At 35.5% G+C, this 12629-nt stretch overlaps 1 long non-coding RNA gene across 1 annotated transcript; it reads right to left on the reverse strand.

Moving 5' to 3' along the window:
- Positions 1–6089: 6089 nt before the first annotated feature.
- Positions 6090–7104, reverse strand: LOC115992312. The gene is made up of 2 exons (XR_004092474.1): positions 7070–7104; positions 6090–6137 (listed from the first exon to the last, which is right to left on the reverse strand). It is a non-coding gene; the product is annotated as an uncharacterized LOC115992312 (long non-coding RNA).
- Between the last annotated feature and the right edge of the window lie 5525 nt (positions 7105–12629).

A 12629-nucleotide genomic window follows, 5' to 3' on the forward strand; every position in this document is an offset into this window, starting at 1 on the left:
TGCAAGAAATTACCAAGTTGCAAGAATTAAGCGTATTAATGGGTTAGGCTTGCCTGAATGGTCTCACTAATTTTCTTATATTCTGCTTGGCTCTTGAGAAAATTGAGGATGACAAAGAAAATAACTCTTTTTTTCTGTTTTGTTTAGTATTATGTTGATTTGGTTATTAGAAACTGAACATTGACACAATTAAACGGCATAGTTTCTTGTTTAGATTAAATTTAATGTGGGTTTTTGTTTTCTCTGGATGTGGTTAAACCCAAGATTCAAAATTGGACCTTTGCTTTTTCTCATCTACTATATTTCTTGCCAAACAAGCAAAGCTGGCCACTGGGGTTTCGGTTTTAGCTCACGTAATAAATTAAAGAAATAATGTTGCGGTATGGAGTATAGGGGCTTAATGGATAGTTGGTTGAGACATGTATATAAGAAGGTCTTGGTGTTATTGGAGACATGTTATTTTTAGAGTAAAGCAACAATTGGCCTATTGTATCTCCACTAGATTTGCACATATTACACCAATCTACAATGCTCTTCCCTCGCTTTCTCAAATTATTTACTGTCGACATTTTTCTAAGAGCTGCCGTCTATAAGAAGAATGCATTTAGGAGCATACATCAAACTTCCAATTGCTCGTTAACTTTCATCACATCTATCCTCGACTATACTTGAAAGATAGAATACAATACCTTAAAAAAATCCATCGATTATGATTCTTAATCTTGAAAAAACTTTAATGAAGTGTGAATTATATTGTTTGCCCCCTTCTCGTGACCAACATAGAGTCAAGGCAATGGAAGCATCTTTATTCTCAGTTAACAAACACAAATCAGGAAATGTATCGTTCAAAGCCAGCTCTCTGCCCACAATTTGCCAAAGACTAGTATTTATGCCATCTCCTACTACAAACGTAACATAATTGGAAAAAATGTCCCATTCATTTCTATTGCTTTTCCATAAACTTGATCCATGAGACTCACAAATTGAAGCTTATTCTCCTTTCCTTGAATATCACTATATTGATATCTTTTAGAGTATTATCAGTCTCTACATACGATCCCTCTTCTTCCTATAATGCCACAACCACAAAACTATAATTAAGTTCATCACCTACCCTACCCAGTGAGAAATCCCTCTGCAGATTTTCTTGTCTATTAGTCATTGCTTATTGTTAGAAAACCATTTTAAGCACTTGGAAACTCTTAACCTACTGATTGTGTGCTTAAAATATCATTTTTTATTATGAATGAGAGACTTGTTGATTGCTTAAATGGGCATGATGTCCACAGTTAGTCTTTTCATCGCCTAGTGTTTGAACTTTCAAAGTATTTCTCTAGGGCATGTTTGAACTGAATATTGAAAAAAGGACCAAAATAGAATCGGAAAGAAACGAAGGAAGAGAGAGAGAGAGAGAGAGAGAGAGAGGAACGATATCTATGAAGTTTGTCATGACTTTTTGCTCTTTTATGATTTTACTGTCATAGCTTATTCCATGTTTAGTAGTTCTGCCACTTAGTTGAGACCTTATCTCTCTATCTCTTGTCACCGGAGATTTATTGTAGTAGGGGATGTCTAGTTATATGCTCATATTGGAAGGATTGAGAAACTTTGAAAAATTTGTGCGAGCATGGTAAATAAATTGTTTGGATGTGGTATGAAGATAGTGTCTAAGGCAATTTGTTTGTATCATGAAAATTTGAACACCATTACAAGTATTTAGACCCTTGCTCTAGCTGGAAGAAAATAAATGAATATTCAAATTGTTAAGGTAAGTTGAGGGGATACACTGAACTTTTCAGCGATCATGTTGAGCACCAAAGTAAACTCGTACATTTGATACTCTTTTTACGTGGAAAGAATTAGAATACGATTAAGTAGCTGATAGTTTTATTGTTTTGGTTGCACATTAGCCTCAAATTTATAAATAATTGCTCATCCTCTATTTCATGTGGCAGGAATGGGCAATGCCCAAGCCTGGTTAAGAAGATGAGGAGGAGGAAGAACAGAAAGAGAAAGAAGAGGGATGTTAGGACATATGTGAATCATGTTAGGAATATATGTTAATATTTTATGTAATTGGCTAATCTTTTGACAAAACGCACTTTACTTATATTTGGGTAAATTTAGAATTTGTTTAATACTTCAAGGAATAAGGTTTCAAGTTCAAGTGTTAAAGTCATGCAAGACTGTCCAAGAAACAAGTGAAGAAGTGTTGGATTTTAAATCTCAACAGCTAGTATCTATCGAGATTTAAAAGCTGCTAAAACCCAACACTCGACAGCTAACTCGTTAAATAAGCTATCTATCGAGGTTTACTAAAAATAGATTTTCAGCTCTAATTTTCATCCAATCTATGTGTATATGTTTGGGCTTTCTTTTCTCATAATCCTAAACATATATAAGGATTATTTTAAAGACCGTCAAAGGTTGCGCGAGTGTAAAGCAAAGTTGCGTTCATGCAAATTGTGACCGGAGACAAAATTTTCCCTAGTTCATCTTTCTCTTGAAGAAGTTGCTGTGTTTGTACACCTTAGGGTTTTGTGACCAATGAGTTTCGTAATCTTCATCGTGTGATGAACTGAAGAACTTTGTAGCCAATATCTTTCTCAAGTTGGTAAGTAAATCGTGTACTGGGATCTGTGTATCGAATTAATTAGTCACGTACTGGGAGCCGTGCATTAAAAGGAGAGATTGTCACTACAAAACAAGTCTAATTGGGTATTGGGGGTAAAGATTCAACTGTAGGTTGGTATAAGGTACTGTGATTCCTTTACTTATAACTAATTATTATGATAATAGTGAATTCTCGGAAGTGGTGACCTTAAAATCACCCAGTGGGGTTTTTGCCGTGTAAGTTTTCCCCATTCGTAAACGAATCACCATATCAACCTTATTTTTCGCTGCATTTTATTTTAGTTGGTGATTTGTTTGTGCTGCCACGCATATTATATATTAATCTAATTAATTAAATAACTTGGCTAATTAATTAATTAATTAATTTATCATAAGGGGTCAATAAATTCTTGACCTATCAAGGGAAAGGGAGGAAGAACAGAAATAAGATTCTGAATAGGAAGAGTCAGACGAGCCAAAAAAGCAATACCAGTTTAACTAGAAGTTTCTTAATCCTTGGTGGCAACTGGCAACTGCTTACCCCAATGAAAACACCTATTCCACCAATGTTTTCAGTAGATCCTCCTGAATAAAATGAGGAAGAGGAAGAACGGTGACAAGATTCTGAAAAGGAAGAGTCAGACTAGCCAAAAAGGCAATACTGGATTAAAAAGGAATTTCATATTCCCAAGTGCCAAGTGCCAATGCCCCATTTCCCCGCGGATTGTTAGAATTGAAAATTTTAGGTAGTATACTACTTACTTTCAAAAAATGATAATTGATTTGGATGATATTTACAATGGTCTCATTTGAAAATTTTCTTTCCTTCATCCCCTAAAATGGTAGTCTCTTGGGGGACATATCTAAAAAAATAATAAGATAGTAGAGGTTGAGATATATTCATTTCTTAAATAAAAAAAAAAAAAAAATGACAGCTATTCAAAAGCTTTTGCTTACCTAATTGGTAAAAAGATGAAGTAAAATATGTTGACCTTAATGCCATTAAAATATGCACACTTGTTGGGTTATGGTCTTATAGAGTGTTAATTAGTTTATAGGTGAAAATACCATTTTGGTTCCTATATTTTAGGAACCATGTCAATTTGGTCTATGTTATTTTAAACTTGCAATCAATTTTTATTAGTGAATTGGCGGTATGGACCAAATTAACTGCAAGTAAAAGATAACATGGACCAGATTAATTGCTATCAAAATGTATAAACCAAATCAATAATGTGAGGACCAAATTGATATTTTCGCCATAGTTACATTTCGCTATGAAACTTCAAGATTGAGCAGCTCTTGATCTACAAATTAGGGAAACGATGTTCGTAATTTTTGCTTAATATGCTCTAGTGACTCATTACCACAAAGTTACTGAAAAGTTTAATAGCAAAGGAAAAACCAACTCAATCAGGTTATAATATCAGCTTTACCTCTTAATTAGCGCCTCATAATATCTTCAATAGAGATGTTTATGGTTTAAATCCCCTTTCCCTTAACTATTGAATTATTAAAAAATAATACTTTTTTCGTCCTAAATTGTTAGTTATGTTAATAAATAAAAAATAAAAAAAAAACCTTTTTAAAGTAAGTTCATTTATTGTCTTATCTTTTAATTAAAAATATGGAAGTTTCCAAAATTACCCTTAAACAAAGTTTTTTTTTAAAATTTATCATTTAAAGGTGCTTGTGTTTGATAGTGACATAATAGAAAACTCAATAAATTAGTAGCTTTTTATTTTAGAGATATAACAATTTTGAAATGAGATATAAGACCAACAATTTGAGACAGAAGAAGTAATAATAACAAGGGTGATCAAAATCTTGCCCCACCCAAATGACATGAAGACACGTAGGGATTCTTTGTTTTGTTAGGTTGAGTGGTTTACAACTTGACAACGGTAGTGTTTGAAAAAATTCATTTATTCATTTGTTGTCGAATTTGCTAAAATCCACCCAAACAAATTTGACCCAACCGGCTTTTAATATACATATCCTTACATATCTTGTATTTTTAGTTGAGTGCAATCTCCTTTAAAAAAAAAAAAGGTATCTAATCTTTCCAGTGCATGTAGATCACAAGTAATCACAAATATTATAAGAACCATAAAAAAAGATAATCAACCGTCCAAAATAGTTCGATATCTTTTGATGCATCAGAATAGTTCAATATAGTATTAAGTATTAACCACCTAATTATCATGACATAACAATATTCAGTATAAATATTTTTTAATAACAACATTCGGTAAAACAACATCTAGTGCAGAAACCCCCAACACACAACACAAAAATTACTAATCAAAACGCAGCAAAAATATAAAATTTAGAAGGGTCATGACTAAAGTTGAAAGACAATAAAAAGAGTAAGGGACTTGTGATCATTTCTCTTTAAGTTCTTCTCAATATATATATGAAAAAGTGTTTTTAAGGGTTTAAAAAAAAGTGTTGGATCGCATTTTTGGCCAAAAAGGCAGAAACCTATTGTAATCTCTTCCCCATTGTAACCATCAAAGTAATTAAAAACGAAAAAAATAAAAATACAAAGAGAACAGATATATCGGTCAAGTTGAGACGAGCGTGTAACTCTGAAATATTGTTAAATAACAATCCCAACATCAAAGAAAAGAAAAAAGTTTCTAAAAAATATTTTCCACTAAATCAACCAAACATTAATTTATTATTTAATTTCAAAAGGATTTGTATTTTTATTTTTGCTATTAGTGGATATAGCATTATATGGTAGAAATAATGGTTTTCCAAAAAAAAACCCTATAACTTGAGTCTCGACTCTCGACCAATAACCTGAAAGCAAATTGCGGTGGTTTGTCGGTGTCCAAGAACCAATCATGGTAGCCTTACTTGAAAGCCAACACAACCCGATCAATATATCACCCACCATTCACCAACAAATGTGCTTAACCCCACATGATAATTTGTGGTCACTCATTTTTCTTTTTACAAAAGAATATATAATTTGACCAATTGGAAAAGGCCTGCACTTATCCATCATATGTAGCGAAATTATTTATTGGACAAAATACAAATCATAGTCAACAAATTTTACCATTAAAAAGCAGTAGCAGAAGCTCAGCATCAGAATCATAATCATCTCCTCACATAATGCAATGGAGTCATTTTAGGAACAAGAAAATATCACTAACATGCAAATTGAAGATTTAGTCTTACATAGATGACTCCCAAAGTTTAGTACACACGTAGCAAGAAGCTAGATAATCACATTAATCAAAGGTAATCATCATAATAATGCTTGTAAACAGAGTCCTATTGGGGCCTAAAACCCCTCATTTCTTCCCACTTTTCTTCAGCCCAGCACCACCAATGGGACCTTTCTGTGCCTTGGCCCTTAGCTCCTTGAGTGCCTAATCATATAAATCAAGATCAAATTTAGAATTTAAAGAACAACCCATTGAAGGGAACATGAAAACCAAGAAACATAAACCAAGATCATATATTACCTTTTCCTCTTCTTTCTTCTTTTGAATATTGGCCATGTCAACCTGTAGAGAGCAGAATAAGCCAGATTGAGACAGTGATGCCACAGAGAAAGATCAAACAACACTACAATAACCAACTTCAGCAATGTGTAGCATGTACCACTAAATGCCTCGAAGTAGAGGAAGGGTTAGAGAATCAAATAGCAGTAAGGTCGAAACCATATAATCAAGCAAGTTTTAGCATGCACATAGAAGTATACTATTACATGAAAATAATCAAATAACAGTGATGAAATTGAATGGATAGAAATAAATATATATATATATATATATATATTTTTTTTTTAAATAAAGAGTGAAAGGGGCACAACCCTAGACAGGAAGTATACAAAAGGAAAAAAAAAAACTAAAGTAAACGAACAAAAAGGGTTAATGAAAACTCAATATATCCACCAATTCTAGAAAATCCATAGTAGAAAAACATATGAGCCGCAAAGATTAGAACCTAACTCAAATTTTTACCTCAATTAAAAAAAGTTTTGGAGGGATACAAAATACCCTTTTGCTCTTAGTAGTTTACACCATATTTGAATGTTAAAACTTCTTAAGTATAACTTATGGAGTATCTAAAGATTATTATATATTTATGTTCTATAATATTCATAATTAATAAAGTTAAAGAAAGCAAACCCAAAAGAAATCCAATCAAATGATCCCATAAGCAAATTGACCCAGGATTTTCACTTAAAAAAGACAAATCCATCAAAAAAAAAATCCTATTCTTCCTTACTATAATTCTCATTAATCAAACAGAATCTGATTATAAAAACAGCGAAAAACTACAGATTAAGATCAACCCAAGTACTAAAACACTTCGATTTCAACTAATTTGAATATTTTTCCACCATAGTCCCTAGATAGATAACCAAACCATCAAAGCAGCAAACTCTGAAAAACACAAATTCAAAGAAATTTCAAGAAATTGAAAATCATACCTCGTCGTAGTCTTTCTTGTCAGCCTTGGGTTGCTTCAAAGGCTTTGCTTTTCCACCTACAACGCCCAAAAAAAACAAATATTAACACTTTAATTTTTATCCCAAAACAAAACAAAATCAACCAATCAACACATCCAAAGCTTTTCAGTTCAAATTAACAAGAAATTCAGGAAGATTTTGATGAATTGTGAATCGAATTCTAACAAATCTAGGGATTTTTGGCTTGTACCTTGCTTGGACGACATGGCTGGCTGTGATCTAGGGTTAGGGTTCGAACTGGAATTCCCAAAGCCGAAAAAGAAAGTAACAACGCAGAGTCGCAGACGAGTCCATAAGCCTAACCCTCTGAATATTATATAGTGGTTTGATTGGGTCTCACACGTGCCACACGTGTGATCATGCCTTTTCATTAAATTTTTTTTTATATTGTGAATGTACTATTACACCCTTTACCGGAACAATCATTGGTTGTTTTGTTCCTACGTAGTAGGGATATATTGGGAATTTACTAATTTTTGGTAATTTGCCAATCATTTAAAGATAGTTAATTCTAAATTAAACTCTATTACTATAAATAAATAATTTAAAAAAACCTTAAACTCTAGGAGAAAGTATAATTACAAATTTGAGTCTAGCCAATGGCTATAACTCCATTTAATATTTTTTTTTTATTGAATATAAATTTTGATTAATTTATCTATTCATAAATTAAATATTAATAGTTATATTATCAGTTAAATGTTTAAATTTCAAGTTTTAAAGATAGTTAATTCTAAATTAAACTCTATCTTTGTATAATATAAAAAAATACCTTAAACTTTAGGACATAAGTATAGCTACAAATTTGATGCCAATCAGATGTTAATTCATTCAATAAACTTCTTTTTGTACATAGTTTTAGACTATAAAAACTTGAAATTTGAAAATTTGATTGATGACATAGATATTGATTTTTGATCTTTTAGAAATTTTACAAGTATGAATGATATAAAAAGAAAATGTAATCTATTAGTGGATTTATCAAAATTCACATCCAATAAAAAAAAGAAAGTATTGAGTGAAGTTATAACCATTACTTACAAACTAGTTTGTAGTTAAATTTTGTGTTTACTACAATATATTATAAGTGTGTTTCTGCAAGTACTACAATTTTTATTACATTATGCTTATAAATTGATGTGATATCAATCTAAAAAAAAATTCAAATGATTAATGAGATGGTTGAAACCCACCGATCATAGTAATTGTCGCATTAATATGTTAGGTTTATGTAGTAAATCTGGTATTATCTTTAATATTTTTCTATAGGTAAAGTCTTGCTTAAGTTTTAAGAAATTTAAATTTTACTTCATTTAAAATTATATTATCAAAAGGTTTTAAATAATTTAAAATAAAATTTAATATTTATTTTAATTATTTTTTTTGAGAAATAATTACAACATGCTGCTAACTCCGCAGCTCGAACCTTTTCCTCCCAGACCCCTAAAGACTTTGTGCATGGGGAGGTGCCAATTCAGTTACAAGGCCTTTGGCATATTTATTTTAATTATTTTGATTATATATTATAAGTTTTGTTTTAATAATAAAACTTACACATATTTGACCAAGTGGCTCAGTATATGTATGTGTTGCATGTAAAATTAATGCGTTTTTTTTTTTTTTTTTTTTGTTTCTCTGTAGCAAGTCTAGGGTCAAAAAAACCCTAGCCGCTCAGTAGAAGGTCGTGCCTATCTCTAGGCTTTATAGTTCTCCACGCTTTGTGTTTTCGAACGTTGTGAGACGGTTTTTCCTGAGTTTGTTTTTGCAATAGTATCAAAAATGGAAGATCTCTCAGTGTTGTGGAAAAATCTTTCATTAACAGAAGAGGAGGATAGTGAGTACAGTGGTAAGCCAGTAGAAGCACTCGAAGGAAAGGTTATAGCGGCCAAGTTTCACACACGCCGTGTACTCAATATGGAAGCCATTGCGCGAACCTTTAAACAACTATGGTTAACGAAGAAGGGTTTTGAAGTCAAAGATATGGGCAATCATGTAGTCCTCTTTGTTTTTTCGGACAAGACAGATGCGGACAGGGTATTGCTAGGAGAGCCTTGGAGTTACGACAAGTATCTAGTCTCTCTGTGTAGGTTGGAGAAAAATGGTGCGGTGAAGGACTTAGTGTTTGACCGAACGACTTTCTGGGTTCAAATCCACGACATCCCAATCTGCGATATGAATCCAGAAGCAGCTGCTGAGATCGGTAAGGTCTGTGGGGAAGTGCAACCGGGTATACGAGACTGGGGCAATCAAGATGGCAGCACGTTCATGCGAATTAGAGTACGAGTTAATACTTCAAAGCCTCTGTGCCGAGGACAAAAACTTCGTAGAGAGGATGGAGAGATTGGCTGGATACGCTTCAAGTACGAGCGGCTGCCGATAATGTGCTACTGGTGCGGAAAACTTTCTCATAGTGACAAAGACTGTGAGCTATGAGTTAGGAGCAACGGGTCACTTACTGAAAGCGACAGACAATTCGGTGCGTGGCTCCGTGCCCCGCTGTTCAACACAAAAAAATGCTCAGCAATCCGGGTGGGTGGCGAAGATGAGGTGAACCTTAAGCATGGTGGATCGGACCAGGGGGCAATCTGAGAGGTAGTGGAAGATACAGGACGCCAGAGTGGGAATGGAAACAGCCCTGTGATCGACCGGAACCGCCGGCAGAAGGAGGAGACCTATGGACCGTTTCCTACAAACAAGGAAACCGGCGCAAAATCCGTTACCGTAATCCAAGGTACGGAATTTAATGCAGCACGTGATTCTCGCGGAGTAACGGATTTTCAGGAGACGTTGCGCGAGATTGATGAAGCCATTTCAAAATATGATAAGTCTGGGGTGGACCTTAAGTCAAATGGACAAAAGTCCTTTTTGGGCCAAGCTGAAGCCCATAAAACATCAACTATGCTGGGAAATAAGGGCCGTGCTTTAAGTGAGGATGAAGTCATGCTCCCAGTTAAAAGCCTACAAGGAAATGATTTTAAGGCTCGGGGTTGGAAGAGATTAGTTAGTGATCGGCCTGTTGCTGAAGTCCAGAATACACCCATGCAGAGAAAAAGAGCAGTACGTGACGAAGAGGATGAAACGGAAGTTGGGGTTTTGACGAAGAAGCTCTGTTCCTTTGACACATCACAACAGCAAACGGTGGAGGCTGCGGGACAGCCCCGCCGAGAGCAATGAGTTGCCTTGCATGGAACTGCCGTGGGCTTGGGAACCCACTGGCAGAGGATGAGCTTGAAACCATTATTCGAGCACAAGATCCCTTAATCGTTTTCTTGTCGGAAACCTGGTCTGGAAGAAAACGGTTAGAAAAGTTACGGTGTAAGATCAAATATGCAGGTTTGTTCACTGTTCCTAGTCCGGGTAGGGGCGGTGGTTTGGCTCTTTTATGGAAATCGGATATTTCGGTATGGGTAGACAGCTTCTCTAAGTACCATATAGACGCAGTGGTGAATGGAACAAGTCCGGAACCTTGGCGCTTCACCGGATTCTATGGTGAACCCAACACTCATTATAGGGAGGAAGCATGGAGTATGTTAAGGATGTTACGATCAAAACCGCACTTACTGTGGTGTTGTATGGGAGACTTTAACGAAATTCTACAGTCGGAGGAGAAGAGAGGTGGTAGAATCAGGCCGCATGTTCTGATGCAAGCTTTCCGTGATGTGCTGGATGTTTGCGGCTTTACGGATCTTGGTTTCACAGGACCAGAATTTACGTGGCACAGTAGAAGACATGATCACCTGATTTGGGAACGGTTAGATAGGGGGGTGGCCAACTATGACTGGCTAGCCAAATTCCCAGCAGCGCAAGTCCGCCATCTCCATTGTTTTTTCTCTGATCATCGCCCCATTAAACTGGTTCTTGATCCTAACAGTGAGTCTCAAAGGTGGTTTCGGCGTCCCTTTCGCTTTGAAGAAATGTGGCTAGCAGATAGGGGTTGTAGTGATACGGTTCTAAGAGCTTGGGAGATTTCACAAGAAGGCAATCCCATGTTTAAAGTATCCAAAAAACTCAAGAGGTGTAAAAAGATGCTTAAGTCTTGGAGCAAAGATCATTTTGGTAATGTCAAGAAACAGATTGCTAATAAAAAGGAGAGGCTGTGGAAAGCTGAAGAGGAGGCAGCCAAGGGTGGGAGTTATGGGATGGTTGTTCAGTTGCGAAGGGAACTTAATGTCTTGCTGGACAGAGAAAGCAGAATGTGGAGGCAGAGAGCAAGAACACAGTGGGTGGCGAAGGGTGACAAAAATACAAAATATTTTCATGGGGTGGCTACTCAAAGGAAGAGGAAAAATTTTATTAAGGGTATCAAAGATGATGAAGGAGTCTGGCAGAGAGATGAGGAAGTGGTTTCGGCAATCTTTGTGGAGTACTATACCAGATTGTTTACTCAATCAAATTTCCATGATCTTGACCGAGTCCTTGAAGGGGTTAAAAGGGTAGTCACAGTAGATATGAATGCAGAATTGGTGAAGCCATATAGTATTGAGGAAGTTGATATTGCTATCAAACAAATGGCTCCTTTGAAGGCACCTGGACCTGATGGAATGCCACCCCTATTTTACCAGTCCTTTTGGCAGCACATTGGCCCAGATGTTACAGAAGCGGTGCTATCATGCCTAAATTCTGGTACTCTCCTTAAATCCATCAATCACACTTTCATTACTTTAATTCCAAAAGTTAATAATCCTGAATTGGTTTCGGAATTTAGACCCATCAGTTTATGTAACGTGATTTATAAAATTATTAGTAAAGTTCTTGCTAATCGGTTAAAACCATTTCTGAATTCCATAGTTTCAGAAACTCAAAGTGCTTTCATTGCAGATAGACTTATTACAGATAACATCTTGATTGCCTTTGAATCCTTGCATTATATGAAAACTCAAAGCTCGGGAAGGGAAGGTTCTATGGCTTTGAAATTAGATATGAGCAAGGCCTATGATAGAGTGGAGTGGAGTTTTCTCGAAAAAATCATGTTAAAGATGGGGTTTCAGGACACATGGGTGGCTATGATTATGCAGTGTGTTTCTACAGTGACTTATTCCATACTCTTAAATGGTGAACCAAGAGGGTTTATACAACCATCCAGAGGGTTGAGGCAAGGTGACCCCCTTTCCCCCTTTCTCTTCTTGTTTTGTGCGGAAGGTCTAAATGCTCTTCTTAACAAAGCAGCGGATAATGGGGAGATAAGGGGTTTATCTCTATGTCGCCAAGGGGCAAAGATTACTCATCTCTTCTTTGCAGACGATTGCCTTTTGTTTTGCAGGGCCAACAAAAATGAATGTCAAAAAATCCAGCAACTACTTCTTTGGTATGAAGGTGCATCTGGCCAATTGGTGAATAAGGACAAAACAACCCTCTTCTTTAGCAGAAACACATTGGAGGAGGTTCAACAAGAAATCAAGGTTTTGCTAGGGGTGCCAGCTATCAAGCACTATGAGAAATACTTGGGCTTGCCGTCATTTGTGGGGGACAAAAAAAGGCTTGCTTCATTCAGATCAAGGAACGAATTTGGGCAAAAATGCAG

This window comes from Quercus lobata, chromosome 5 (assembly GCF_001633185.2).
Source record: "Quercus lobata isolate SW786 chromosome 5, ValleyOak3.0 Primary Assembly, whole genome shotgun sequence".
Lineage (NCBI taxonomy): Eukaryota > Viridiplantae > Streptophyta > Magnoliopsida > Fagales > Fagaceae > Quercus > Quercus lobata.